This window comes from Schistocerca serialis, chromosome 2 (genome assembly GCF_023864345.2).
Source record: "Schistocerca serialis cubense isolate TAMUIC-IGC-003099 chromosome 2, iqSchSeri2.2, whole genome shotgun sequence".
NCBI lineage: Eukaryota > Metazoa > Arthropoda > Insecta > Orthoptera > Acrididae > Schistocerca > Schistocerca serialis.
Window position 1 is genome coordinate 769,369,892 of NC_064639.1, and position 25,075 is coordinate 769,394,966.

Sequence of the window (25,075 nt, forward strand, 5' to 3'; positions counted from 1 at the left end):
GGCTCTTACTTAAAAAACAACCCTCGTACATATGTATCTTTTTTTGTCAATTCGAAAAATAAAGGGAGTTCAAAAGTTGAAGAATTATAGATCGATACGCTATCGACGATAACAGGCTAGTGGGTAATGAATAATGAACTGTTCTGTAGTCAAGGTTTTCTTGCTCTGTAGGCAATTCCCACATTCAGGTTTACTAAATGCTACACGATCTGCTAAGAACTTAATTTAACTTAGCAAATCTAGAACAACGTCAGTGTAGTACCCATTGTATAGTTAAAATCTTAGTTTTGTTAATGAAAATACTGGCCCAAAATAGTTTTGATTTGTACTTCAAAAGTCGTCAGTACTCCAAAAGGCGCCAGATTAGTCGCTAAATAATTTTTGTCGCTAAAAAGTTTTTTTTGTCGCTAAGACGAAGGCAAAAGTCGCCATTTCTAGCGACAAAGTCGCTAAATTGGCAACACTGCATCCAACTGCGCAGCACTACAATAGCAAATATTCCAACAATGCAAAACAGCCACAGACTTCACACAGCACAGTCAGTGATTTTCATATAAAGCGCTACGTGGCGTTACCAACATAAAAACCTAAACAGCCTACTTACAAGGTTTTGCATACTACGATAAGCATGCATTTTAAAAAAGTTATAAAGACAATTTCGTTGCGACAATATTTACTTTTTGAAGATTCATTGAACTTGCAATGTGTAAGATGTCACACAATAAATGGTAAGTAAGTTCATTTATTACTCTTACATTCTCTTTGGAGGTGCTATATCTCTAACTGTTACTATCTTTGATCATTTCCCGTGTGTTCATAGACTTCGCATTTTACTCACCTTTAAATGATAAATCATAATAAAGCACCTTATTCCCTCCAAAAATCGAACACCTTATTCCTTCCTTCCATAATAAGACAACTGTGTTGTCGGTGTGTGTCGGTAGTACTTCAATATGGTGTTTGTGTTTCTACTCTGCTCTGTGTACCGAGTACTTTTTTTACATGATGGTGTTATTTATTAGGTAATTGCAGGAAATATATTCTATAAAGCTTTCAGAGAGCCTTTGTGCCATAGTTCCAATTGCAAACTTCGTCGATAGTTTTTAACGTACTTAGCACCCAGTTGGGATGTGTCGTTTGTAATAATAGTAATAACTGCCAATCAAAAGCACCGATTATATTTTTTGTAGTTAACGACAAAATGTATTATCTTTGTTTCTCCTAAAATGGATCTTGAGAAGAATTTCAATGTGCAAATACTTAATTTTAGGCTATATTGTGAATTACATCAAGGGCAGCTCTAATTAGTTACATTCAGGCTGTCAATTGGCTTCTGTGCATGCCTGCTCAGTGTAATATTTTAACTGACATGTAATTTTCTGCAGTTATAAGCCTGGTCAGGTTCGTTTTACGACTACGAATCCTTAGACCTACCTTCTACAATGTCAGCTGTTATTAGACATTGAAATCTAGCATTGGAGAGCTTTAGAATTTTGGTCACTATTTTGTCGAATATGTTTATATGTCGAAATTAACTTCCACTTTCTTTTCCACTGCAGATGTAGTTTTGCAGAGATTTTAGAATATTGCGACATCACATAACTGATTTCAATCTTACAGCGTTTTTTCGTAATCTTAACCACAACTAGGTCCTAGGTAATTGCACTTTTCGCGCTGTCTATGTGATTTGTAGACCTTTTAGACTATTGCAACATTTTATATATAAAAAAAAATTGAGTTAAGAATGTTTTGTATTTTATTAACAGTGGAACCATATGTTGGTGACACAGAATTCTCATGGAACAGAGAATGAATGAACTGTCCACATTTCTACAGTACAGCAATTCACTGGTGGCAGTAATTTTTTCTACAGTGCAGCCGTCTGTTGTTGTGCAGGAGCAACTGGAATGAGACACAGAACTTGATTTTATTTTTGTGTTCTCAGAGTTGGTGTTATAGTATTAAGGTAAAACTCATTTTCAAGAAATACGAATTCCTAATTCGTTATTCCCCCCATGAACCATGCACCTTGCCGCTGGTGGGGAGGCTTGCGTGCCTCTACGATACAGATAGCCGTACCGCAAGTGCAGCCACAACGGAGGGGTATCTGTTGAGACAGCAGACAAATGTGGGTTCCTGAAGAGGGGCAGCAGCCTTTTCAGCAGTTGCAGGGGCAACAGTCTGGATGATTGACTGATCTGGCCTTGTAACACTAACCAGAAGAGCCTTGCTGTGCTGGTACTGCGAACGGCTGAAAGCAACGGGAAACTACAGCCGTAATTTTTCCCGAGGGCATGCAGCTTTACTGTATGGTTAAATGATGATGGCGTCCTCTTGGGTAGAATATTCCGGAGGTTAGTCCCCCATTCGGATCTCTGGGCGGGGACTATTCAGGAGGACGTTGTTATCAAGAGAAGGAAAACTGGCGTTCTACGGGTCGGAGCGTGGAATGTCAGATCCCTTAATCGGGTAGATAAGTTAGAAAATTTAAAAAGGGAATTAGTGAAGTTCGGTGGCAAGAGGAACAAGACTTCTGGTCAGGTGAACACAGGGTTATAAATACAAAATCAAATAGGGGTAATGCAGTAGTAGGTTTAATAATGAATAAAAAATTGGAATGCGGGTAAGCTACTACGAACAGCATAGTGAACGCATTATTGTGGCCAAGATAGATACAAAGCCCACGCCTACCACAGTAGTACAAGTTTATATGCCGACTAGCTCCGCAGATGACGAAGAGATTGATGAAATGTATGATGAGATAAAAGAAATTATTCATATAGTGAAGGGAGACGGAAATTTAATAGTCATGAGTGACTGGAATTCGATAGCAGGAAAAGGAAGAGCAGGTAACGTCGTAGGTGAATATGGAGTGGGGATAAGGAATGAAGGAGGAAGCCACCTGGTAGAATTTTGCACAGAGCGTAACTTAATCATAACTAACACTTGGTTCAAGAATCATAAAAGAAGACTGTATACATGGAAGAAGCCTGGAGATACTGACAGGTTTCAGATAGATTATAAAATGGTAAGACAGAGATTTAGGAACCAGGTTTTAAATTGTAAGACATTTCCAGGGGCAGATATGGGCTCTGACCACTATTTATTGGTTGTCAACTGTAGATTAAAACTAAAGAAACTGCAAAAAGGTAGGAATTTAAGGAGATGGGACCTGGATAAACTGACAGAACCAGAGGTTGTAGAGAGTTTCAGGGAGAGAATTAGGGAACGATTGACAAGAATGGGAGAAAGAAATACAGTAGAAGAAGAATGGGTAGCTTTGAGAGATGAAATAGTGAAGGCAGCAGAGGATCAAGTAGGTAAAAAGACGAGAGCTAAAAGAAATCCTTGGGTAACAGAAGATATATTGAATTTAATTGATGAAAAGAGAAAATACAAAAATGCGGTAAATGAAGCAGGCAAAAAGGAATACAAACGTCTCAAAAATGAGATCGACAGAAAGTGCAAAATGGCTAAGCAGGGATGACTAGAAGACAAATGTAAGGATGTAGAGCCATATATCACTATGGGTAAGACAGATACTGCCTACAGGAAAATTAAAGAGACCTTCGGAGAAAAGAGAACCACTTGCATGAATATCAAGAGCTCAGATGGAAACCCAGTTCTAAGCAAAGAAGGGAAAGGAGAAATGTGGAAGGAGTATATAGAGGGTCTATACAAGGGTGATGTACTTGAGGACAATATTATGGAAATGGAAGAGTATGTAGATGTAGATGAAATAGGAGATATGATACTGCATGAAGAGATTGACAAAGCACTGAAAGACGTAAGTCGAGACAAGGCCCGGGGAGTAGACAACATTCCATTAGAACTACTGATAGCCTTGGGAGAGCCAGCCCTGACAAAACTCTACCATCTGGTGAGCAAGACGTATGAGACAGGCGAAATACCCTCAGACTTCAAGAAGAATATAATAATTCCAATCCCAAAGAAAACAGGTCTTGACAGAAGTGAAAATTTACCGAACTATCAGTTTAATAAGTCATAGCTGCAAAATTCTAACACGAATTCTTTGCAGACGAACGGAAAAACTGGTAGAAGCCGACCTCAGGGAAGATCGATTTGGATTCCATAGAAATGTTGGAACACGTGAGGCAATACTGACCCTACGAGGTATCTTAGAAAATAGATTAAGGAAAGACAAACCTACGTTTCTAGGATTTGTAGACTTAGAGAAAGTTTTTGACAATGTTGACTGGAATACTCCCTTTCAAATTCTGAAGGTGGCAGGGAGCGAAAGGATATTTACAATTTGTACATAAACCAGATGGCAGTTATGAGTCGAGGGGCATGAAAGGAAAGTAGTGGTTGGGAAGGGAGTGAGACAGGGTTGTAGCCTCTCCCCGATGTTATTCAATCTGTATATTGAGCAAGCAGTAAAGGAAACAAAAGAAAAATTCGGAGTAGGAATTAAAATCCATGGAGAAGACATTAAAAATTTGAGGTTCGCCGATGACATTGTAATTGTGTCAGACACAGCAAAGGACCTGGAAGAGCAGCCGAACGGGATTGACAGTGTCTTGGAAGGAGGATATAAGATGAACATCAACAAAAGCCAAACGGGGATAATGGAATGTAGTCGAATTAAATCGGGTGATGCTGAGGATATTAGATTAGGAAACGAAATGCTTAAAGTAGTAAATGAGTTTTGCTATTTGGGGAGCAAAATAACTGATGATGGTCGAAGTAGAGAGAATATAAAATGTAGACTGGCAATGGCAAGGAAAGTGTTTCTGAAAAAGAGAAATATGATAACGTCGAGTATAGATTTAAGTGTTAGGACGTCTTTTCTGAAAGCATTTGTATGGAGTGTAGTCATGTATGGAAGTGAAACGTGGACGATAAATAGTTTAGACAAAAAGACAATAGAAGCTTTCGAAATGTGGTGCTACAGAAGAATGCTGAAGATTAGGTGGGTAGATCACATAACTAATGAGGAGGTATTGAATAGAACTGGGGAGAAGAGAAATTTGTGGCACAACTTGACTAGAAGAAGGGATCAGTTGGTAGGACATATTCTGAGGCATCAAGGGATCACCAATTTATTATTTGAGGGCAGCGTGGAGGGTAAAAATTGTAGAGGGAGATCAAGAGATGAATACACTAAACAGATTCAGAAGGATGTAGGCTGCAGTAGATATTGGGATATGAAGAAGCTTGCACAGGATAGAGTAGGATGGACACCTGCATCAAAAAGGAAGGTAACGGGAAACCACCACTGGAATCACTTCCCTAGACAGTCACATGGTGGACCTATCTGACGAGGCTTCCCCCATGACAAGACCTGCCGTAAGGCGGCACACAAAGTTTCATACATTGGACCAGAAGCCATACCTTTCTAGTCACTGGAGAGAAGCTGATAAAGTGGTCTATGCTGACCTAAATGGAGACTAAATAGAAAAATCAATGTTTCTCACAAAAATTTTTCACCCGAATGGTGAGAAAATTTTCTTGAACTCGTATGTTACGTAGTCCAGAAGCTTCATTTAATGTTAGTAAACTTCGATAGAAAAAGATATGTGAATGACATTTCAGCGGGTCATGTGGTAGAGAGTAGCTGCTAGTCAATCTCCGTTCCTTCCTGAGCTCGAAGTGCTCGCTGTGTTTCCTGCAAAGATAATTTAGGTCGAATCCTTGTACTAAAAGAAATTAGCTACTTAATAGCTCATTTCTTTGTCTCCATCCAAAGATCTATCTTCCTCTCCATTCTCCCGATGCAATTCTCCATGTATAGCTGTCAGACAATAATTAGTTCCTCGATCACGATAATACTTTTTAAACTCTGGTTTCTATTGATTTGTTCTCTGATTTGACGCCTATCCCACAACTCTATCTTGTCCTAGTACACACTAACCAGAACATTTTTTAGCAAGCATTACTCATATTTAACGTCCTTGTCACCTACATATTGTTGCTTTTAAAGTGTAGTAGGAAGTACCTATCGGTTTGCTGCAGAATTGGCTGTAGCGCTTACTACAGCCACTGTTGCTATTGAACATTATTTGATGCTCGTTGATGCAGTGTTTATGTTTTTTGTGCAGGTATCGCAATGTGCTGTGCCACAGAGACCTGTGGCTAAACAACATGCTGTTTGCGGAGAACGCCAAGAGGGAGCTGTCGGTGCGGCTTCTGGACTTCCAGACACTTCACCTAGAACCTCCAGCACATGACGTTGTGACGTTCCTGCACTTGACCACGATGCGCGACATGCGGCAAGCTCATGGCCGGCAGCTGCTGGAATTGTACCACCAGACACTGGGTGATGTGCTGTGCCAGCACGACCTCAACATTGACTCCATTCTTCCGTTGCAAGTCTTCCTGCAGTCATGCGAGGAAACCAAGCCGGTGGCCGTCGTCATCGCCGTCTACATCTTGCAAGTCACCATGCTGAGTCTACAAAAGGTACCAATTCTTCATCCCACAAAGACCTTAGTAACGACTCTGTCCTGCCCTTGGAAGTCTTCCAGCAATCCCGCGCAGACGCTAAGCTTGTGGCCACCGTCAGTGCCATGTACATCCTCCAAACCATGTTGAGGCCAGACCTGGCCACAGTAGCCAGAGATAGTAGTCATGTGTGTGTGAATTGCATTTGCGTATGTCTGTGAATGTTGTCTAATTCTAAAGAAGGCCTTTTAGCCGAAAACTTAGTTGTTAATACTCTGCGACCCAAAATCTCCACTACATGGTGAGTAGCAATCTAACTTATTCATAATATTGACATTATTCCATTCTGGATTTTCCATCAGATGGAACACATTAGTTACTAGGATTACTTTACTGCTCGCAACATTCTTTTCTATGGAGATTTCACGAGTAGCCACTTCTACAAACCCCATAATATCACAAACATCTGCCACATCTACAATATCCGCGGCAATTAGTATGGGCAGTGCACCAATACAGCCGTTAATGATAAAGACCGTTCCAAAATGATCTTTGCGACTTTGATGACATATAGGACAGAAATCGAGACTGGTAGGAAGTTCCGGTCTGCGGCGTAATGTTCACACATATCCACAGTTTTAGTAGACGTTTAACAGAGTGTTTGTCCGCTCTCCAGTATGAAGAATACGTAAACGATGTTCCAGTTCATCTCATGTTTGGCCCTGCATGTCCTCATTAACGTGTACGATTGCTGATCTCATGCAAGCTCCCAGTTCTTACAGGGCCCCATAAAAAAATAAATCTGGTGCGGTTATATCTCGAGCCTTTGTAGCCCAGGGAATCGGTCCTCCTCTGCCAGTCCAGTGACCTGGAAATGTGTAATCCTTATTCTTCCTAGCCATTGATGCCCAGTGAAGAAAGGCTCCATCAAGCTGCAGCACGATGTCGAGATAAACAGTCGAGGTTATCGACGCGTTGGCAAAGAAAAATGGTCCCATCACACAATCGTGAAGCGGACAACACCGCACGTTTACCTCTAGACCGTCACGCACAATTTCCATGCTAAAGTCGGATTTCTCAGAGCCTCACATTCGCTCATTCTGTCGGTTTACCTTGTTGGACGCTTGAAAGCGAGCTTCGTCTGTGACCTTTTATAAGTGCGACTCAGTATCTCAATCGAAAATGTTTTGCGCTTTGGCCTATCAGAAAATACAGCACCAGTTTGTGCAGGAGCAAAGCTTCTCTTTCATAGCACCCTGCGTACCATGGTTTGTGGTAGCTGGAATTGTCGCAACTCATGATGGACAGATTTGGATGGACCCCTGATAATGTTCCACATCTGCATCAGTCGTGCTCAGTCACCCGGAACTCATCCTCCTTATGACTCTTCACGATTCCTTGAACCTCGTATACCACTGTCTGATGGTCAGGCGTGATGGTGGTGTGCTTCTGTAGCGTTTCTGGAAGTACTGCTGGACCTGGTGTTAGATTTGGTTTCCGTCAAGCATTCCACACACTGTACCGCCTGCTGGGATGAGGTAGTTGCCAATTCAATAATTAACTCTGCAAAAAGTAGGCATAACAATACTTCAGGTATGTGTGAACATTATGCCACAAACCTCACCTTTCTTCTGATCCCTACTTTTGAAACATACGTCATCAGAGTTATAAAGCTGATTTTGGAATACCTACATTATTAATCACTGGCAGCTGCAAAAGTCTTTCAGTCATATAGAACGATTCATATCACATAATGGATGGTCTTTGAATTAATTTGAGATCTGATCCTTTTCTTATCACTTGCTGCTACAAGGCTTTAAACATTACACTCCTTTTCACTGCAGTAATCTATCAAGTAGTTTGTCAGTCTTTTCAGTAGACTTATTTTCTGTGAAATTACACATAGGGGCAAAACGCGATTTATTACTTTCTTCTGAACGCTATTTATATTGCTTTAACCACTGCAGCATAGTCATTATAAGACATGTCCAAAAAAAATATTCGTTTGAATGACGAAAAAATGATTGCTGGTGCTAACAAATAGTCTACATTTTTGGCCAGCATCGAAGGTGTATATTTTGTTTTCAACCTTGATCTTTCAAAGAATTTAGTATCGATATTAAAAATCAATTTTTAAACTCCCAACATCTATATTTTCAAACGTCTAAGATCATCGAACATCCCTAGTTTGAAGTGCGACAAATTTTGCTACAGCAATCACATGTCGAATGGGGGATCGTCCATGACTTCTTCACGTCCATGTACAAATCGACAGAAACCTGGATCAATGTGTTCTGCAATTTATAATATCATAGTGATGGTCATTTGGAATAAAAGATATAAAACAGTGCAACTCCAATTTTAACCTTCATTAATTCTCACTGGTAACGACGACATCACAAATTTTGAATTTACAGAGTTGTATGGATCATCTAAATCAAATGACTACGCTGCCGTTCACACTCATGTGAGTGGCAGAGGGTTCAACTAACCACTTTCACTCTATTTCTCTATCGTTCCACTCTCTAAACGCGCGCAGGAAAAACGAACACTTCAGTCTTTCCTCACGAGCTCTCACTTATTTTATTACAATAGGCATTTCCCCCCTATGTAGGGTGGTGACAAAAAAAATATTCTCGCATTCGAAGAAGAACGTTCTAGCTTACAACTTCGTGAAAAGATTTCTCCCTACCAAAACCTCCTTCGTTTCAACGATTGCCAACCAAACTCGTGTATCATATCCGTGACACCCTGTCTCCTATTACCCGATAACACAAAACGAGCTACCCTTCTTTGAACATTATCGATGTCCGTCAATCCTATGTGTTAAGGACACCATACTGCAGAGCAGTAACCCAGCAATACCGACAAGCGTAGACCATGCAATCTCTTTAGTAGATCTGTTGCATCTTCCTAGTGTTCTGTCAATAAAACGCAGTCATTGCTCTGCCTTCCCCACAACATTACCTGTGCGATCGATCCAATTTAACCCCACAAGTATACCCCTGAATCAGTTTGACCCTGGAGTTTTCTGTTTGTTACCGTGCATGCGCCACCACACTTACACAGCCCACTGCAACCAATGTAAATTCAGCCTTGAACGAGACCTAGCAGACTACGGATATTCGAAGTTGTGAAACATTGTTGTTTAATTAATATGACAGAGATGTGTTTTGAAGGGTCATTGTGACGCTGGAATACACACTGTGTAACTGTTTAGTCGCTGAATGTGAAGTACACCTACGTGAAAATGGCACGTATAAGTGACATTTTACTAGTGGAAGATGCTGTACGGGAAGCGTTGTTAAGGCACTCAATCTTGAACGTCACCTAAGTGACTTTTCTGATGAAAGTAATTCTCATGGCGAGGTTCCTGGAGCATTTATGGACAATGCCGGAACTGATCAGTCTGTCGAATCTTCAGACAGCGAGGAAGAAAATTCAGTCGTCCACGTGGAACACAGCTGTCCCTAACAGAAGAGGCCGGCCAGTTGACGGCAACTCTGTAGACCATATTTCAAGGAAGTGAAAATAGCGAATAAATGGATTTGTGAATAACTGAGAACACCTCACAATTCGTAATACGTGCATTTCATTAAATAACTGCATTTAAAATTTTTGGGCCACATTAGTTTCAAGTTTCAATATCAAAAAGCTTCCATGACAGTTTTACCTTTGTCTCAAATTTTGGATGAATTAATATTATTATTGAATGAAAAAGTACATAACACAGATGAAATAAAGTGCGTTTAATATATGAGGGTTAAATTTCATTATAAAATATTCTATATTCAGTCAGTTTTGTGAGCGTGGGATTCATCGGAGATGTCCCTTTACCCTGTGGCTCCTGCAAGATGCTATTTTCACCCCCACACTACTACAGAAGTCAGAAAGACGCTCCTAACGTTCTAAAGAGAAATGCCTGAAAAACTTTCAGCAATAAATATCTTCTGGAGTTGTCTGCTGTAAGGAAATGACACAAAAATTCACAACATTTCTTATGTAACTAGTGGGATACTTGGGTACTGGAGTAGTGCTAGCTAGTGTAAGAAAAACATGAAACTAACGAAAATTATTATTCATCTTGCAAAAATTCTGAGAAAATCATAATGGCACTTTTAATTATGAACCGAACACGTTACTTCCGTGTTCTTTTGGGAATGTGAAGTTACCTCTTAAGGATAGGATTCGCTAATGAAATTTCTATATAAAGTTCAATTGTCATTGACTTGGCAGAATGGCTGAGAGCCACGCCTACTCAACTTGAATAATCACCCGTTAGAATGTTGCTAGGTACGATCGAGGCTGTCGCGTGTGAAATGCAGTGAAGTGTACTGTTGTGGAGGAAATATGGGGCTCGCAATAGCTGTAGCACACAATACCGTAAGCTGCGATGCCTGCTGTCTGCGCCGCTCGCTGCTAACAAATATCTGGATTGACCTTCGCCAATCAAACTCTCCCTACGCCTTGATGAAGTCAAGGTCTCCTATTGGCGTGGTACACCGGTCAGATAACCAGTCCACCGCGATGCCACTCAAAAATTCGCTCGCAGGCGTTAAACTATAACTCTGTCTGTTCACACCGCACAAGAAGTGTGGTGGCCAACACAGTGAACAATGCTTAATCGTAAGGACTCAATATAGAGTCGCACTTCGATTTGCTCTCGACATAGGTGCTCTCCCAGTGAAGTACTGAGAAGACACTTGTTCCTCGCTCTTTGAGTACACGTACGAGCGCACACGCTCTCGTTGCGTGTTCTCGCTCCAAGAGCGACAATGGAATGGCCCCTCTCCACGCGAGACGTGAAGGGGTATATCTTCCCGTCTCTTCCATTACTCCTTCAGCTCAAGGCGTCAGGACTATCGTCTGCCAATCAGCATTGCTCTTCTAAAACGGGAGAATGACGTTTCGTTTAAGGCGACCAATCCGGAAATCTGTAGTATCGGCGTTTGGCGTTTGCTGTGTCCCTGTGAAAATCTCTGAAACTGCGTGCTATGTGTAACGAATGCGTAGGCTGGCCGCTCCCACACAATGTAGCAGAATTTGCTTTTAAGCCAAACACGGGGTCGTCCTTTCACTCGATCAAAAGCTACCTGCTCTACGGGCGGTCACCGGCCGATGTAGATGGGTTGGGACCTGCCTCCCAGCGTGCGGTTGCCTCTCTCGAACTAACAGCTCCTGTGACTGTCGTGTCTGGAATGTATGTGTGTACGCCAGCCTCGAGTATTTCAACCAAGGTGCGCACTTGCGGTTTATTAGTTATTTGCATATCGTTTACATGAATTCATACAACATTGACTTTATCTTATCGTGTTTGGGTTCGAATGAAGCGTCTTGATGTGCGGAATATGATTGTGAGGGCGGAATATGTAAGCAATGAAGGTCAGGAGACCACAATGTTTTATCTATCTCCCTCCTGACAAAATTTATGTCTGGGGTTTGTCAATGCCGAGGAAAACATTGACAAAGTCAGGTAGAAGTTGTTCTTATAGATTTTCTAACAAACTTTACTCAGCCATTCTTACTAATTTTTTCTAATGATTTCTTTTTAGCTACTGTTTCTATTTTTTAATTCTACAATTTATGTTTTGTTGTTAGGCACATATAGAGTTTACAAAGGTTGTTATTCTTTGTCGTTACCAGTACATGTCTCTGTTTTTCTTTTTCATTTCCAAAAATTGTTTTTACAATATTAGTTTTTCTAAACTCGTTAGTGTACAGTGTATCATGTTTTAGTGTGGTTATATCTTTTCTTTAGTTAAGCTTCGCGTGAATGTTCGCAAAACCTCTGTTGTGTTACTTTGTTTTATTTATATAGGCATTATCTTTTTCTTTGTGTGTCACTTTTTTTTTGTAAGAATGAAGAAGCGTTTCCTCTTAATTCTATCCTCGATATTAATATTATTACTCCAAAAAGGTGTTTTTGAATGTTACTTAAAGAAGAAAAATCCTGCACGAATCCTTTTCTAATTTTATATATCAAAGAAATAAATAGACTTTCCATGAGTTTGTGAGATTATATAACTATACTAACTAAGTTTCTTTACAAAAGGTTTTAAGGTGTCTATAAATTATGGACTTAACATACATAATAAAAATAATTACTTTTACAAAAAAAGGAAAAAAAATATTTTTACAAATTGTCATATTCTTAACTCTACATTTGTTTTTATCAGTCTTTTCCTTTTTTGCTGCATCAGTTTCAGTGCTCGACGATCCCCACTGAAATACTGGAAGGCGTTGACTCATTTGTATGGGTGTCACAAATCATGAGAGAAGCACTCTAGCATGCGATGCCAGGTCTTACTTGTTGACATTGTAGTCATGGAGTGGTACTTTTAACCGATGATGATGACTGTGGTTTACTGCATTAACAGTGATGTCTTGGTACTCTTTTGTTGTCACACCTGGGACGGTATGGCAGTTCGATTATTGTAGTTGACTACCGACGATCGTCACCCAATATTGTGCTGTGACGACTTGGTACTTCACACCTGGTTCGGTATGGCGATTTGATGATGTGGTTGGGAGAGTACTGTTCATTTTGCTGCAACTATTTCTAAATAATGTTGGTTGGTACTACTTAATATTCCGTTTGCCATTCGCTTGTATTTGTTTGATGATTCAAGGTTTATTTTTGGAGAGTTGGTTGTAGTAGTTGCCATGCCTCAAAGTTCATGGAAAGACGTTTGTAGCAATTTGCTTTGTATGATAGGAGAGAAAGTTATCTTGCTGTTTTCTGCCCTTCTTCGTCTTGCATCTTCTGTTCTTCTCTTCTTTCTTGCATTCTTCTGTTCTTCTTGGGCTAGGAATATGTGAATTTTAGTATAAGAGTGATATAGGATTTGTAGGATCTGACTGCCTTTCCAAATGTTACTTGAAGAATTTGTAGATCTTAGTAATTTTTTGTACTTTCGTTGTCGTCTCATCGTTTTATGATTCTCCCCAAACTCTCCCATTGTGTAACAGTGTCGTGACATATGAAATGTCTGTGCTGCACGTTGTCCTCCTGAAGTCCAACCTGGTTGCAACCTGCATTTCCAGTGTGGCGTTGGTCTTCATGTTGTTGTTATTGCCCTAAGTGCTTTCTCAACATGTCTGTATCCTCTCCGTCGCTATCTCGAAGCATTTGTTGTTATGCGAGCTTGTGATTGGTGTTGGTGGCGATGTCCCTCTGACGCGTAGAAATATTTACAATTTTTGTTTTACATATATTTGTTATTTACAAAAAAAACTCGATTTTATATAATGCAAAAATTTTCTGATAGTGGCAAAAATTATTGTACATATATTATTTCTTTTCTTTGTTCTAATTATGTCCTACCACTTCTTCATTCTTTTAATTGTTGTGTACCATTTATTGTTTGTGTGCATGTTGTAGTGTACTTGATACTACAAGAGATTGTTAGTGTGTATTGTGTCTCTTTTTCTTTTAATTAATGAGTTATTTTGTTGATTCTTAATTTATTTTTTGATTTAGTGGTTAGTAAACGATTTGCGATTGCCCCTCTGTCGTTTCCCTTTCTTCTTTTTTTTTACCATTTCTTTCATTCACATTCTTTTAGGTGGCTCACGTGGTAGATGCCAATACTTTTACCTGTTTTTGGGTTCGTTAGCTCTACAGCATTTTCGTGAGCGATCCTGGAAAATATCATTGGCCCTTTATAGATTGCATAAAATTTTCTGCATTTATTTTGACTCTTATGTGAAAGGTAATGAGTTTTTACGAATAGCTTTTGGCTCAGTGTGAAGCGTTTCTTTGTGGCAGATTTGTCTTGAGTGATTTTACGTCTCACTGCTGCTGAGCGAATGTTTTGTAGGGCAGAAGCGACGATTTGTCTATGTTGCTTTCGGGGAATAATTGGAAATTTAATGATTTCTTTTATTTTTTCTGGTGGATCTATATTCTTTAATACTGTAATTGGAGGATAAGTCGTGGTACTATGTGGTGTCTCATTAATTACTTCTTGGAAGTCTCGTAGATATAGGTCCCAAGTACAATGGTTCTTTCTGCAAAATAGTCTACAAAGTGTTCCTAATCTTTCATGGTACGTTCGTCCAGATTTCCACTTGGTTCATATTTGGAAATAAAGGTGGGTTTGATTTTTAATTTGTCTAATGTGTTTTTCCAATGCACTGATCTGTATTGGGGCCCATTATCTGAGATGATTCTTTTCACTCTCCCAACTTGTTGTATAAAGTCCTTTTGAAATGCTTTACTAATTGTAAATCCAGTGGCTTTCTTTAAGGGTGTAAGTATAGTGTATTTTGATGCTAGTTCAATTACAACAAATATGTAGGTGAAGCCTCTCCTTGTTCGTAGAATTGGACCATTAATATTGGTTGCAGCAATCTGTCTTAATTTATCAGGGACAACTGGATACATTGGGGGTCTGGTCTGATATGTCACATGTTTTGACTTTACGCATTTTTATAACTTTTAAGGACGCGTCCAATACGTCGCTCCATATTTGGGAAGTGTACTGTTTGTTTCATTTTTAGATAGCATTTCTTGGGTAAAGTGGGTATACCAAATGTATTTATTAATAAGTTCATCAGGGATGTATGCTAACCATTGTGCAGTATCATTATTACGTTTGAAAAATAGGATATTATCTTTTACTATGTAATTTTTTCTAATTTCTGTGTTGGTTTTTCGGTAAGTTGGTATTTAATCTTGAGGAGGATCTGATCTTTGTTTTGTTCGTCAGATAAATTTTTTAAAGCATTTGTGATAAAATTTTCTAATGGGACGTTTTTTAGATAGTGGATAGTCCGTTCTTCATCTTCAATGTTGATTTTCTGGTCCTCTGCCATTCTCTGTGGTGAACGAGACAGTGCATCAGCCAGAATATTTTCAGGTCCTGGTATGCATGTGATTGAAAAGTCTTACTCCTGCAGTACTTGTTCCATCTTGCCGAACATCCGTGGGTTAATTTGGAGAAGATTAAAGACTCTAATGCTTTATGGTCTGCGTAAACTTGTGTTTTTCTGCCAAACAGAAAATGTCGAAATTTTTGAAATGCCCATACCATGGCTAGAGCTTCTAATTCTGTTATAGAATAATTCTTTTCTGCTTTCGATAGTACTCTACTTGCAAAGGCTATTGTTTTATGTATTTTATTACCGTTTTCCTCAATTTGTTGAAATAGTACCGCCCCTAGCCCGGTCTTTGCACTATCAGTTACTAGACAGAACTCCGGACTTAAATCTGGGTGTGATAAAATCGGAGCATTATTCAATGCCTCCTTCAACTTATGAAATTCTTCATCTGCTTGTTTATCCCATATCCAGGAGTACGTTTTTTCCAGTTAGTGCACACAGTCTAGGTGCTGCAAGTGTGTCTATCCATATACATTTTTGTAAAAACTTATCAACCCCAAGAATCTCCTTAGACTTTTCTTGTTGTAGGGAGTAGGAATATTACGAATAGCGTCTATCTTCTTCTCGTTTGGCGTTATACCTTTTGCAGATATGTTATGACCTAAAGATTTAATTTCTGATTTTCCAAAATGCGATTTAGTAATGTTGACGGTGACCCCATGTTTTTTCATAATTTGTAGGAAATTATCCAGTATATAATTATGTTGTGCCCAAGTTGCCTCCGCAACAAGAACGTCCTCCACATAGCAAGTAATTTTCTGAAGTATGTCGAGATTCAGTATAGAATTCAGACCACGAATAAAGGCAGCTGACGAAATTTTGAGGCCAAACGGTAAATGTTTGAATTGGTAGCAACGACCAAAGACAATAAAGGCTGTGTATTTTCGACATGAAGGCCCCAATTCTATTTGCGAAAAACTTGGACGCAAATCGATGGATGAAAAAATCTCTACTCCATGAAACTTCTGAATCAACTCTTCCAATTTGTCTGGTCTATCTGTTTCCGAAATTATAATTGTATTTATTTGTCTTAAATCGAGTACCAAACGTATGCACCCATCCTTCTTACTTACAACGTGTAAGGGTGAATTATATGGTGACTTGGAGGGTTCAATTATGTCATCATCCAACATTGTTCTGATTTCAAGATAGAGTTGCTCTCGATAACTATACGGTATGGAATAAGGTGGAACACAAAAGGGTTTATGATCTTTGACCTCAAATTCGAATTGAAAATCTGTAATGCTACCTGTCTTTCGTGCAAATACCTCCGCATGTGACTCAATATGCCTTCTAAATTTTTTTTATCGTGGAGCGAAATATCATCTATTTCCTCTATCTTCTTACTAATCTCTTGATGAATTTCTTCTATTATTTCTGGTGGGAGTGGGTTAAGGTTTTCCTCAAACTTATATCTAGGGTGTCTCTCCTCCTCTATTTCATTCCCTTCTTGACTTAAATGCAATTGCTTTACTTTTCCCTGTTCTTTTTCACCGTTCAGAGTTTGAATAAAATATAGTATTACATCATCTATTGTTACGAAGCCTTGTGGTATGCAAATGTGAACCTTACGCTCATTAATGAAATCTACACCGATTACCATATTAGCTGTAAGTTTTGGTATGATTATAAAATTGTTCTTAAATTCGTAACCTTGGCAATTGAATGAAAGACGTGTTTTGTATTTCACCTCTGTTGCATTTTTTCCTAAGGCTCCAAAAACTCTTATCCTTTTTGTCCTTAAAATCGGTATTTCTTTCTCTCTATTGCATCTTTCAAATAGGCTTTGTGATATAGCCGTCACTTGACTCCCACTATCTATGATTGCTTGTGTTGTGATTTCACCAATGTTTATCTTTAATATGGGTTGTATAATTGTGGATGTTACGATTTCCTTTTCTTGCATCAAATCCTCTGCTATAGCTTCATAGCTTAGCCTGTGGATAATTGTACCTTCCCTTTGTGTTTGTGTTTGCTTTGGTGTTAACTCCGTGATCAAAACCGTTTGCGACCTATCTACCTCTTTTCGTCTGTTTTCGAGCTCCTGTCTCTCCTTTTCCTTCATTTCCAAACATTCCCGAAAGTACTCTATCTCCTCATAGTCCGGCCATCCTGATTTAGGTTTTACGCGATTTCCCCAAATCGCTCCAGGCAAATGCCGGGATGGTTCCTTTGAAAGGGCACGGCCGACTTCCTTCCCCGTCCTTCCATAATCCGATGAGACCGATGACCTCGCTGTCTGGTCTCCTTTCCCAAACAACCCCCCAAATCCTCATAGTCACCCATGTTGTATACATTATACGTCTTTTGTGTTCGTGGCGTCTGTGTTGTGTTTTTATCTAGGATACTCTGCTCTGTTTTATCGCGTTCATTTACTTGCTTCTCGTCAAATATATTGCTAAGTCCGGTTAACAATTCTTCATCGCTTAATTCTTTAATACACGGAAGTGGTGGCAGTTCATCCTCACTTTCAGAATTTTCCCATTCTATGCTGATTTCCCAGGCTATGTAGCGTAATTCAAGTGTATCTCGTGCTCACTCTTTATCGAAAATTTTCGTAAGTCCCTGTTTGTCTGAATTTTGGCTATTTTCAGTTTTTTCTGATTTTAATCTAGCTACTTCCAAAACATGAATGTCCTTTTTTGATTGTTTTAGTGAATGGACGTCAGTTTGCATAACCTCTCCCGGATTTTCCCGTCAACCTTTACGTTTTTCAGGATTTGGTGGCCTAATTTCTACTTCTGGTTTTCCTTTGCTGTGTTGTTCTTGTCTTTGTGGACCATAATTTCCTCGGTAATTATTCGCACCTTGGTCTCGCCAGTTGCTGTTTCTAACATCGTGACCTCTTTCAAAGTATCCTTGACCGTTGGCATTTTGATTCCTAAACCCATATCCGCCACAGTATGAATGTCCATTACCGTTCCTATTTCGGCACCAATTATTCTGGTTATCGTTTCTATGCCAGTTGTCTCCATTGTGCCACTGTCCTTGTTTGTTAAATTGCCTGAAATTATTGGTGTTAGGATTACGATTATTATTATTATTATTGGAATATTCGTTCCTTGTCCTCTCCTTTTGCTGTTCCCTTTCCTTTCTTTTTTCTTTCACCTCGTCTACTTTAAATATAAATTCAAGTTCCCTTCGAACCTCTTTGAATTCTTCAGTATTTTCATTTTTTCCTACTGTCGCTTTCTGATACTTTACCGGTAATTTCATTCTACATAGACGTATCAGCTCTCCGTTACTGTATGGTTTGTCTAGGCATTGATTCTATTTGTCCATTGTATCAAAGAATTTTACCATGGTTTTCTCTCCTGAGTTTTCATATGGTGTCATCTGAAATAACTCTTATTTAATTTTCCTTTACACCTCCTTAAACCAATATCTTTCGATAAATGCTGTTCTGAACTGTAGGTAAGACGTACAGGTAGCCGCAATCCTTTGCATCACCTCTGCTACTGTCGCTGACATGTATGCACAAATGAAGTCAAGTTTGTGAGCTACGCTTCAATGGTTTGGTAAGTCTAGTTGAAACTGGTCGATGAATGTGTGTGCATGCAAGCTACCGCCTTCTTCCTTGAAATGTTGAAATTTTCTAACTGTAAGGAAGTGGTCTGTATCATATATACTCATAAATCCGGTTTGTGGCTGATTCATGGACTCAAATAATCTGCCACTGTTTGTGTCGTCGTGTTTATTCTCTGGTAAACTACTGCCTGTCTGCCTATTCTCAATTTCCTGATTCATATCCGCGTCATATCGTATCATTGGTGAACAAAAGTGTTGTTCGTGTGTTTCTACTCTCGTCGTTCGTGGTATAGTACCTATGCTGCTATTATGTTGTGTCATTGGATTTACTGGTTCAGTTGCCTGTCTTTCGATTGGTATCGGCTGAATGTATGTGTTCCGTTTTTCTAGATACTGTGCCTGGTCCTGCGGCATGTCATGCATTTTTTAATCGGGGTTTTCTGTTTCGATTTCTGCGCAAGTGTTACGTCTAGCCTTGGTTCTACTTGAACTTTCTTAGACGGCGCGTGTTCGTGTACTGAATTAATGCTCGACGTGTCAGTAGTTTCGCTACAGGTGTAATCGGTCTCTATCTTTTCTTCGATAGTTTGTATCAACTCTGTTCGAAGTTTTCAAACTGATCTTTGTCTTTAAGTTCTATTTTATTGATCCGCTGATCATATTTTTGCAGTGCAACCTTTGCGACCTTGCTTTGAATTGCTTGTTCTTCCGAAATTTGTATTGCTGTTCGAGTGGCTTTTTTCGTAAAACGTTTCACCTTTTTGTCAACGTTTACGATGTCCAATTGGACCTTGTCCACGTCAGTGCGTAATTGCTGCTGATCTTGTGGTAGTACCTGAATTCTTTCTCTAGATTCTCTAGCGTCTTTGTTTATCTGAGTGATCTATCAATTCTGGCGATCCCTTCTTCCATCTGAATTTTAACCTGTTTGATCTGTGTCTTAATCGCCTGATTATCTTGTTGGATCTGTGTCTTAATAGCCTGATAATCCTGTTTCAATTCCTGATACTGTTTTGTCATCTGTGTATTCTGTTTCGTTATCTATGTATTAATAAAATTAATATCCTGATTTTGTTTCGTCCTACTAGCGTTCATTTTTTGTAACATCTCCATGATCGCGTCCTGTCCTGTAACACTACCTTCTGCTGAACTATGTTTTCTACTCGATCAGTTACGTCGTTTACTGGGCTATGCTGTGGCGTTTCTTAGTTTTATAACTGCAATAACCCGTGCTGTGTGTGTTGAGGACTAGTTGCGTTTGTCATTGAACCAGTACGTGGCGCAAACAACTGCGCATTCTGCCCTCTCTTTTGTGTATGTCTTGTGTTTGCAGGTACAGTTGCGTCTCTTACGGAACCTTTTCGTGGCGCTCGTAACTCCGCAAAATTCTGTGTCTACTGTTGGGGCATATTTAGAATGTGTACGATAGGTTCGACGTATTCTAAATGTTCCCCCTCTTCCTCACTGTCTACTCCTCTTTGAGCGTTAGCTAACTGCCGGTTCGTTGATTGTATTGACGCGTATTCTGTCCCTGAATATGCAGCAAACGAACGCATTTCCTGTGTTCGTTTTGCTTCTAATCTTTGCCATTTCCTACATGGGCTGTCGAAGGCTCAGAATGTGCCCTACCTGGAATTTCATATTGTGGAAATTCGATGTTCTCGTCCCTTCGATTCCCATCTGTCTGATCTGTCTCAATTTCACCCCAGTCTAACTGAACCCGCTCATTCTGCATCTCCCCGACTGTCCTATTCTCTGATTCACCGTCTGTCCTATTCTCAGGTTCACCTTCTGTCTTATTCTCAATAAGCTCGTTTACTTGCTGTCTATCTGGTTGATTCTCCCCCATCTTGTCTACTTGCTGTCTCTCACGTAACCTTTTGGCTTGTGCTTTCGTTAACATGGAAATTCTTTCAACACACCACAACCCTATCTACAAAACTGTACGACCACTTACCAGTTGGTTGAACCAACAATAATAACAACAACGTCGTGGCTTCTCGGCTAATGTTCTGTCTGCTCTGCTACAGTCTCCAACCTCCACCTGTACGCTTGGAAAGGGAGAAAAATGTTACTTCTTAATTCTAACTTATATGCTGCTGCGTCATACTGCGTCTCCGCGTCACTCTGCGTCTGTACGTATCACCTGAAAATCCTATGCCCCAACAGCTACACAAAAATCGTAAAAAAAATGCAAAATTTTCCACCACAATAACACACGCCCTTTTCCCTACAATTCTGCTTTCTTCACTGCCTGTATCTATTCTGATCCTAATCTTTGCAAATAGTTATTTAATACATGGAAGAAAGTTCTTCAAACTGCTTCTGCTGCGACCTGCTGTACCTAACTATCGTGACACTTTCCTATCCTGGTAGCTTACCTATTTTACCTATCCTGGCGGGGTCGCCATTTTCTGTGAGCAGCGGGGTGCTATTCTGTCTTTCTGTGCAACGGATTAATCTGAGATGTACCCTTTACCCTGTGGCTCTTGCAAGATGTGATTTCCACCCCCACACTACTACAGAAGTCAGACAGACACTCCTAACGTTCTAAAGAGAAATGCCTGAAAAACTTTCAGCAATAAAAATCTTCTGGAGTCATCCGCTGTAAGGGAATGACACAAAAATTCACAACATTTCTAACGTAACTAGTTGGATACTTGGGTACTGGAGTAGTGCTAGTTAGTGTAAGAAAAACATGAAACTAACGAAAATTATTATTCATTTTGCAAAAATTCTGAGAAAATCATAATGGCACTTTAATTATGAACCGAATACGTTACTTCTGTGTTCTTTTGGGAATGTGAAGTTACCTCTTAAGGATAGGATTCGCTAATGAAATTTCTATACAAAGTTTAATTGTTATTGACTTGGCAGAATGGCTGAGAGCCGCTCCTACTCAACTGGAATAATTATGCATTAGAACGTTGCTAGGTACGATCGAGGCTGTCGCGTGTGAAATGCAGTGAAGTGTACTGTTGTGGAGGAAATATGGGGCTCGCAATAGCTGTAGCGCACAATACCGTAAGCTGCGATGACTGTTGTCTGCGCCGCTCGCTGCTAACAAATATCTGGATTGACCTTCGCCAATCAAACTCTCCCTACGCCTTGATGAAGCCAAGGACTCCTATTCGCCCCTATTCTAACTATTGGCTTGGTACACCGGTCAGATAACCAGTCCACCGCGATGCCACTCAAAAATTCGCTCGCACAAGAAGCGTGGCGGCCAACACAGTGAACAACGCTTAATCGCAAGGACTCAATATAGAGTCGCACTTCGATTTGCTCTCGACATAGGTGCTCTCCCAGTGAAGTACTGAGGAGACACTTGTTCCTCGCTCTTTGAGTACACGTACGACCGTGCACGCTGTTGTTATGTCTTCTCGCTCCAAGAGCAACAACGCAATGGCCCCTCTCCACGCCATACGTGAAGTTGTATATCTTTCCGTCTCTTCCATTACTCCTTCATCTCAAGGCGTCAGGACTATCGTCTACCAATCATCATTGCTCTTCTAAAACGGGAGAATGACGTTTCGTTTAAGGCGACCAATCCAGAAATCTGTAGTATCGGCGTTTGGCGTTTGCTGTCTCCCTGTGAAAATCTCTGAAACTGCGTGCTATGTGTAAAAAATGTCGTAGTCTGGACGCTCCCACACAATGTAGCGGAATTTGCTTTTAAGCCGAACACAGGGTCGTCCTTTCACTCGGGCAAACGCTGTCTGCTCTACGGGCGGATACCGGCCAATGTAGATGGGTTGGGACCGGCCTTCTGGCGTGCAGTTGCCTCTCTCGAACTGAAGCTCCTGTGACCGTCGTGTCTGGAATGTATGTGTGTACGCCAGCCTCGAGTACTTCAACCAAGGTGCGCACTTGCGATTTATTAGTTATTTGCATATCGTTTACATGAATTCATTCAACATTGACTTTATCTTATCGAGTTTGGGTTGGAATGAAGCGTCTTTATGTGCGGAATATGATCGTGAGGGCGGAATATGTAAGCAATGGAGGTCAGGAGACCACTACGTCTTACAGTTTCTCCAGCAAATAATTGAGAATCACTGTGATCCTGGTGTACAGAGCGTGTGACAATGTCAGAGGTCTCCACTACTATGGATAAGTAAGTTGTTTTAGATGGATTGACAGCTTTTAGATTTGTCTGTATCATGTAACCGAAATTTAATAGATTCCTCTAAGAATCCATGTGAATGAGCTCATAATTTCAATCATTTAGGGTCAATTGCCACTTTTCGCACCATGTAGACATCTCGTCTAAATCATTTTTCAAGAGAATTAAATTTTCACTCTGCACCGAAGTGTGCGCTGATATGAAACTTCCTAGCAGGCTAAAACTGTGTGCAAGGGTTTCGAGTTCAAGTATCGGTCCGACACATTGTTCTAATCTGCCATGAAGTTTCATTTTGCAATAGCTTTTGATTTTCTGATGATTTCATTTCAGAGAGAGTTTCTCAGATTATCTCCTAAATTGTTTACATAGATTAGGAACGGCAGAAGGTCTATACAACTTCTATGGGAAAAGCCAGGTTCCGTTCGGTTTCTACTCGATGACTTCCCATCAGTTCCCACGAACTGTGACCTTTCTGAGAGCAAACCACAACTCCATTTGCACAGATGAGATGATACTGCATAGGCATGCAATTTTGTTAGGAGCCACGTATGAGAAACTGTATCAAAAGCCTTTTGGGAATCTAGAAATATGGAATCGATCTGAGGTCCCCTGTCCATAGCACTCATTACTCCATGAGAATAAACAGCTAGCTGTGTGTCACAATGGCGATATTTTCTGGATCCGTGCTGACTGTGTGTCAAAAGATCGTTTTCCTCGAAGTAATTCATAATATTCGAACGCAATATATGTTCCATAATCATACTGCAAATCGACGTTAGTGATAAGGGTCTGTAATTCATCAGATTACTCTTACTTCCTCCCTGGAGTCACCACTGTAACTTTCCAGACTTTAGGCACGGTATTCCGTCGAGCGAGCTTTTGAAGTACAGAGCTATTATGTCAGCGTCCTCTGAAAGGAATCTAATTAGTATACAATGTGGACCGGAGGTCAAATTATTAAGTGATTTAAGCTGCTTTGCTACACTGAGGATATGTACTTCTAAGGGACTCATATTGGTAACAGTTCTTGATGCGAATTGTGGAATATTTACTTCATCTTCTTTGGTGAAGGAATTTCGGAAAATCGTATCTAGTAACCTCCCTTTAGTGGCACTGTCATCCGTAACATCACCGTTGTTATTGCACAGTGAAGTACTGTCTGTGTCTAGCCCTTGGTATACCTCACATACGACATGAATCTCTTTGAATTTTCCGTCCGATTTCGAGACAGTGCTTTGTTGTAGAAACTACTGAATGCATTTCGCGTTAATGTTCGCACTAATTGTCGAGCTTGTGTTAAAACTTCGCAAATCTTGGGGATTTAGCAGTCTGTTAAATTTTCATGATCTTTGCGTTGCTTCTAGAAAAACCTTCTGACCTGTTTTGTTTACCATAGTTTGTCAATTTCATCTCTTACTAATTTAATTGTTATAAATCTCTCCACTGTTGTAAATAATGTTTCTTTGAATCCAAGCCTCGTCTGATATACAGTTTCACAGTTAGTTCGGAGAGAATGGAGGCTGTCTCTTAGGAAGTCATCATGAGAATGTTTTTCTGCTCTTTTAAACAGCTATATTTTGCGTTTATTTTTGGTGGGTTTGGACTTTACAGTATTCATTCTCGCTACAAACGACCTCATGGACGCACAACGCTCCGCGCTTTCTCGGGATTATTTGTTGCTACCATTTATACTTCGAGCGAGTACTTGAACTACTGTAATTGTTCAAATAATTGTCGTAGAAAGCATTTAGTATGATTTCGCACGATGTTTTGTGTCTACCACCACGTGTAATTGTATGGGCGGAGTATATATCTGAAATTAGACTCAAGTCTTCTTTGAACCGTTTAGCGTCTGTATTATCAGAGTCGGGAGGTTGCTAAAAGAAACTAATTATTAATTTATTCCGGTTGTCAAGTATAGCTTCTTCCCGTACTAACAGGAAATATCTGCTTCAGTTTCGTTACAAGAAATACTACTTCTAACAGAAGGTCCTTCGTAAAAATTTAGTTTGATCTAATCTCCGACTTCAGCCAGCTTTAAGTTCGTATAACGAATTTTTGTTCTTCAGTTCTTTCTATTAGCACATGGAGCTCTGGTTCTTTCCCAAAATAGCTACGACAGTCTTCGACTAT